Source organism: Anguilla rostrata, chromosome 2 (genome assembly GCF_018555375.3).
Source record: "Anguilla rostrata isolate EN2019 chromosome 2, ASM1855537v3, whole genome shotgun sequence".
Lineage (NCBI taxonomy): Eukaryota > Metazoa > Chordata > Actinopteri > Anguilliformes > Anguillidae > Anguilla > Anguilla rostrata.
In genome coordinates this window covers 24,142,485-24,149,317 of record NC_057934.1, presented here as the reverse complement: position 1 = coordinate 24,149,317, position 6,833 = coordinate 24,142,485, and positions in this window count along the sequence as shown.

Here is a 6,833-nt window from a genome sequence, read left to right as displayed (position 1 = left end):
TGTTTGAAAATTGCTCCTAAGGAGGAACCGGACTTGTGGAGATCCAGAATGTTTTTTCTGAGGTCTTGGCTGAGTTGCTTGGATTTTCCCATCGTATCAAGGACAAAAAGGCAGTGGCTCTAAAGGTAGGCCCTTAAATACAACCACAGGTGCCAATTAACTCCCAATTAACTTCTAATTATGACAATTGGCCAATCGGAAGCTTCTAAAATGGCATTACATCAATTTCTGGAATCTTCCAGACTGTTTAAAGAGACGGTCAACTTGGTGTATGTAAACTTTTGACCCACTGGAATTCTGATATAGTGAATTAAAGCTGAAATAAATCTATCTTATCAATTGTTTTAAAATTACCTCTGATGTGAACTAAGTAGATGCTCTAATTGACTTGCCAAAAGAAATGTATGGTAACATCAAATGTGCGGAGTAGTGAAAAACTGAGTTTGAATATCTTTAGCCAAGGTGTATGTAAACTTTTGGCCTCAACTGTGTGTATGTACACACCCAGGCTTGTGAATGAGCTGTGTGCTTCACATCAGTGCCTGTCAGTTACACATCAATGTGCCAGCATGGTACACATCAATATGTCCGTGAATTATACATCAATGTGTCTGCATGATACACATAAATATGTCTGTGAGGTAAACATCAATGTGTCTGCATGATACGCATCATTATGTCTGTGAGGTAAACATCAATGTGTCTGCATGATACACATCATTATGTCTGTGAGGTAAACATCAATGTGCCAGCATGATACACATCAATATGTCTGTGAGGTAAACATCAATGTGCCAGCATGATACACATCAATATGTCTGTGAGGTAAACATCATGTGCAGCATGATAACATCAATGTCTGTGAGGTAAACATCAATGTGCCAGCATGATACACATCAATATGTCTGTGAGGTAAACATCAATGTGCCAGCATGATACACATCAATATGTCTGTGAGGTAAACATCAATGTGCCAGCATGATACACATCAATATGTCTGTGAGGTAAACATCAATGTGCCAGCATGATACACATCAATATGTCTGTGTTCTACCCAGCTCTCACTGTGGGTGCTGCTCTTGTTTGTGGGCGATACTCTTTATTTCTAAGTGCACTACAACTCCCAGCTAGGTCAGCAATCATAAACGCTAAATATATTCTAAAGTAAACTAATCATTGTTTAACAGAAAAAGAAATTGACAGCATTTCACACATAGAAGCCATTTTTCAACAATTTTCCTCTTTCTTTCACACACTCACACACACACACACACACACAGACCATATGAATGTGCACACACACCATTACAAAGCAGAGACCAGATAATCTATTTTTATAAAAGATGTCCAATGTGATGAGCAACATTACTCCATTTCTACAGTGTGTTTCTGACAGACTGGCCACATGTCTATCAGAATGTAAAACATTATCTGAGGTGTAGTGAAAGGAGAGGACTGGAACCAGCAAGACAGAGCAGGAGAGATGGGACGCCACTGCCACAGAGCCATGATTTGTGTGTGGAGTTGATCTCAGGGGAGCCATGCTCTGCATGTGTCATTTCTCTTCAGAGTAATTTGGAGCAGGTTAGATGTGTATAGAAAAGGGTGATAGACTGCCCAGGGTTTTTGGTCCCCTGTTTTACACAGGTAGGGATGGGGAGGATCTATCCAGCTGTCCATCTCTTTCATCTCATGCCCATAACCCCCAAGGTTATTTAGACATTATATCTTTTTTCCTGCATATTTGTAATGCTTTTTCTGTTCCTTACCATTTCAAATGCCCCAGTCTTATCTGGACCGTCTCATTGCTGCTACATGGTCCATCAAGCACAAGCACCCTCAGAAAAATGTGCATAGCCAGCCACAGCGTCTTTCCATTTTGAAGCCCTCCAGCATAGCCACTGCTCTAGAGTACTGCACTTACTATAAATGGTAAATGGTAAATGGACTGCATTTATATAGCGCTTTTATCCAAAGCGCTTTACAATTGATGCCTCTCATTCGCCAGAGCAGTTAGGGGTTAGGGGTTAGGTGTCTTGCTCAAGGACACTTCGACATGCCCAGGGCGGGGTTTGAACCGGCAACCCTCCGACTGCCAGACAATCGGTCTTACCTCCTGAGCTATGTCGCCCCCCATAAAGCTTGAACATATGGGCTCTTCGACTGGGGGGTTGCTGCTCTCACACAATAAAGTGCGGAGTACCCTACCGTCAGACGGGGATATAGGTCACCATTAACAGAGGAACTTAAGTGTCATGGTTCTGTGTTTTCCTGTCTGCGTTTCCCTTGTTGGGCCGCCAGATGGCGGCACTTCTGTTTTGTGTCCTGCTCCCCCCTGTTAATTGTATTATTGTTGTCTCGTTATTCTATCATTGTTCCCACCTGTGTCTTGTTATCCCCTCCTTTTCTGGTTTGATTGTTTTTTGAGTTCACCTGTGTCTTGTTACCCCCTGTCTATTTAAGTTCTTTGTTCCCTTGACTCGGGTGCTGGTTCCTTGTGTTTGTTCCCGACTTGTGTTTCAGACCGTATGTACCTGCCTGTGTTTTTGACCTGTTTGTGTTTGTTTGACTTACTTGTACTCTGCCTGCCTGTGTTCTGCCCTGCCTGTGTTTTTGAGTTCCTGTTGTTTTCTGTTTCATTAGATATTTTTTGAGTTTGTGTTTTTGCCCATCGTGGCCTTTTCTGTTCCCTACTTGTTTGCCTGTGGTGTAAGTAAAGCCTTTGTTAATTTTCCCTTTTGAGTTTGACAATGAAAACTATAAAATTATAAAGCAGCTAACCTACATTTCTCAACGCATATGATCAGACAGCAAGCCGGGGAGAAGGTTACCATCTCAGAATGAGACCGCAATTAATAGGAATGGGAAATATATAATAAAATGCATTTTAATGGAAAAATACAAAATAGTTCCCAACCATGTACCCGTAAACAAAATTGTTGGTATATTGGGATGGCAGGTATGCCATACCGCCAAGTTACGACTTGGCGGGGGCATGCCCCATACCTATACAGCACCGAGAGTTTGGCACTTTTCAGGGTTCCCCACAGAAATAACCACAACAGCCACAGACACCCAGCCCTTAAAAACATTCAATTCTGTACATTCTGACCCCATTTCAACAGACAGATTTCATAAACAACTTCACATGCCCACACAATAAAACCCCAAACTAAAGGGATTTTGCGTTTTCTCCTTCTTCTTCTCTTTCTTCTTCTTCTTATTCTTCTTCTTCTCATTCTTACTTTTCCTGCCGTCTATCCCACTAACAACATGTCTCCCCATTGGACATTTTACAGACACTAGCCAAATCTTCACCTACACGACCCAATCAAAAACTCGCATACACACGCAAAATACCCATACCTTTTCACTGGAACATTTCCAGTTTAAACAGCTAGTCTGCCTGTGGCCTAGTGGGCAAGGTTACAGTCTTAGGAACATGGGGTCCTAGATTCAAGCCCAGCTAGGGACACGTTTCTTTAACCTGCTTTTACCCTCACTAATAATTGTCTACTATTTCTCAATTATTGCTTTTGCACCATATCTACCCGCCTTTCACCGAACGTATACACTGCATTATGACCACCCATATGCATTTCATGATGGCAAATGTATTCCTTTTATTAAAAAGTTACACCAGTTGACCACTGTGCCATTTCTACTAACTATATTTCTCTACCGTACAAAACCTTCTTATCAGCAAACGCCACGTTTCTACATTCATGTTACCTCGCCCTGTTCTCTATCTAGCCACATACAAACAATTACTACGTATGTACGTTCTGCAACTCCCCATTAAAACATTACATTTAAAATCATGACTCACTCATAATTTTAACTACTAGTACTGAACATGAGAAAAGCACATCAGTGCAATAGATTTCACATGTTACTTAACCCTCCACTTTAACGACTGATGCTTTATACCGACTGTTATAAATACTGTTCGATAAGGAAACTAAGCTCACTCATGGTGACTTCATTTACATTGCACTATAGTCTGTGATCATGTCAACCTCACCTACATGCCCATTCTGCTAAAAACATATTGTTTCAACTACGCAATTTCATAATTTCCCCTAATTTCTCTCACACTGTTGTTATTTTTTCATATGAAAAGCCTGCTGGGACATATGCGTCTGCTCCTATTCTCCACTATCAAGTTTTCCGGTTCTAGCTTAGCAAAACAGTGAAGAGGATTCCTACCTGCAGATAAGCCTATCAAAATGCCTTATAAACCTTACAAACACCAAAAGTGCATCTCCACGAAATAACAGACAACGGAGCAGGACAGAAGGGTACACAAGTTGCGACCTAGTTCCACGGGCTTGCTGATTCTTTTGTCAATCAGGGCTTGTTGGATGGCCGTCAAATCCGTAAGTACATACACTGGCCATATTTCACCTGCGTTTCTGATGCGCTTACACCTACGCCACCGCATCCTTTGTCACAGCTACTGTTTTACATATATAGCAAACCTAAACTGCTAAACGGTACACGCTCATCAGACTGTACAAATTCACACAAGGATAGCCGTAATCCACAATCGTTTCTTACAGGGTCACTTCGCATTTCTCACTCTCATATTAAAACGCTTTGCAAAAAGAAATGATATCTCATAAAAAACACATTTTCAACGTACAAAAATGCCAAGTTACTCACACATACAAGACATACACCGTCTATAACTCATTCATTCAGACTGCCAAAATCCAGGCCTGCCATTAAAAGTATTGATATCAAAATGACGCCAAGTTACGGTACTACAAACAATATAGGCTATCTTGCCTCACCGAAATTAAATAAGATGTATTCCAAAGCAATGCTACCCAATATTTCCTCAATTCTTTCAAGTCACTTGTGTGTGTGTAACTTGGATTTTTTGTACATTGAAAACGTGTTTTTTATGAGATGGTACATTACTTTGCACAGTGGCATAAAGCATACAGATACAGGCATATAACATATTACACAAGGTACAAGCATGCATACACATTTCAAATACATGTATTTAATATACTGCCCATCTCTGGCCATAAACTATAAAACTAAAGCCATTATAAGAGAGTGCTAAACTACAACCTGTCCATTATCACAAGATGAAAACTCAGAAAAAGACCATCCCTTTCTGAAATATCTAAATATTTAACTGTACTTCATGAATTCTTTCTCATTGAAAATGAATAGAATAAACAGCGGATGAATCAGCCAATGAAAAGACTGCAGGCAATGGGCATTCCTAGGGAATGTTCATCTACCCCCAGGACTACTTTGATGGAAGCTGATAAAATTATTTTACCTAAATGTGAACACATTTACCACTGAAACACCACACTCTGAATTTGCTCTAATAGAAAGAGAATGCACGTATTCACTGCTAAGTCATCCATCAACACTGCCTGACTGATATTGATTGGTTATGCTTTGGTAGAGAGTGTGTATTTGAATGGTTAAGCTGTGGGGATGGTGTGGGTATTTGATTTGGTATGCTGTGGGAAAGACTGCTTAATTGACTGGTTAAGTTGTGGGAGAGCGTGGGTATTTTATTGGTTAAACTGAGGGAGAGAGTGTGTATTTTATTGGTTAAACTGAGGGAGAGAGTGTGTATTTGACTGGTTACGTTGTGGAGGAGAGTGTATTTGCGGTTATATTGTGAGGAAGCGCACATTTCATTGGTTATATGGGAAAATGTGTATACTTGACAGGTAATGCTGCACAGTGAGAGAATGTATTTTACTGATTATGTTGCACACTGTCAGAGCGCATACATCAGATTACTTAAATGGCACACTGACAGTGTGTATTAGATTAGTTATTATTCACACTGAGAAACTGTGTGGATTTGACTGAACATGCTGTACACTGAGAAAATGTATAAGGAATCCCCCTACACTAAAAATGAAAGGCTATTTGAGATAAGATAGATGACTGGGGTACATAAAAAGTGGAAAATGGTTTTGGAAAAATCCTTTACAACCGATCCTGTAAAGCATCACAGTTACCTCACAAACATCTTAAAGGCATGGTAATGTGAAGATTAGCTTGTTTTGTCGATCCGACGCAAGCGCTAGCTGCAACATCATGGTCAGTACGTGTGCGTTCGTGTGGTGGGTGTGAAGTGGCCGTAGGTATAGACTACCCATGTGTAGAAAGACCCGGTTTATCCTTGAGGACAAAATAAACTATCTTTCTATCTATCTATCTAAACCTATTTCACTCTATGGTTTTCCTTCTAAACGCTTATCTTAGGAAAGCATTTCTAAGCTGAGATGGTACTCAGACTAACTGTGGTTATGTCATTGTGATCAAGAAATTATTAAACAACAGTCATCCAAAAACATTGCTTTAGCTTCAGCAGCAACATGAACATTAATAATCAGACAAAAAAATCCTATTTAAAAAAACCATGCTTTTTGCCAATGTTTTAAACATCACCATAATGGTAAAACTGGATTAAGTAGTTGGAGTAGTACTCAGATAGAGCCTACAGAAGAGCCACCTGTATCTGTCCATGGTTCTGAAACCTGCTAGCCCCATTACCACCAGGACTTGTTATGGGCACAACTTCTCTTTTATCATGTCAAAACCAAGCAGAGCACCTTCAAAACTAAATTAAACAAGTATTTCCACACAAGTGATTGGTGTATTTGTTGTGAATGTTGTGTAGTTCTGCAACTACTTCCAAAGAACACAGTGAGAGAGAGAGAGAGAGAGAGAGAGAGAGAGAGAGAGAGACCATGATAAGGATAGTTAACTCTTCAATAAAGGAATACTATTCATTGTACAAAGCACTTAGACTGCAGAAATATTCACATAAGAAATAGGATAAT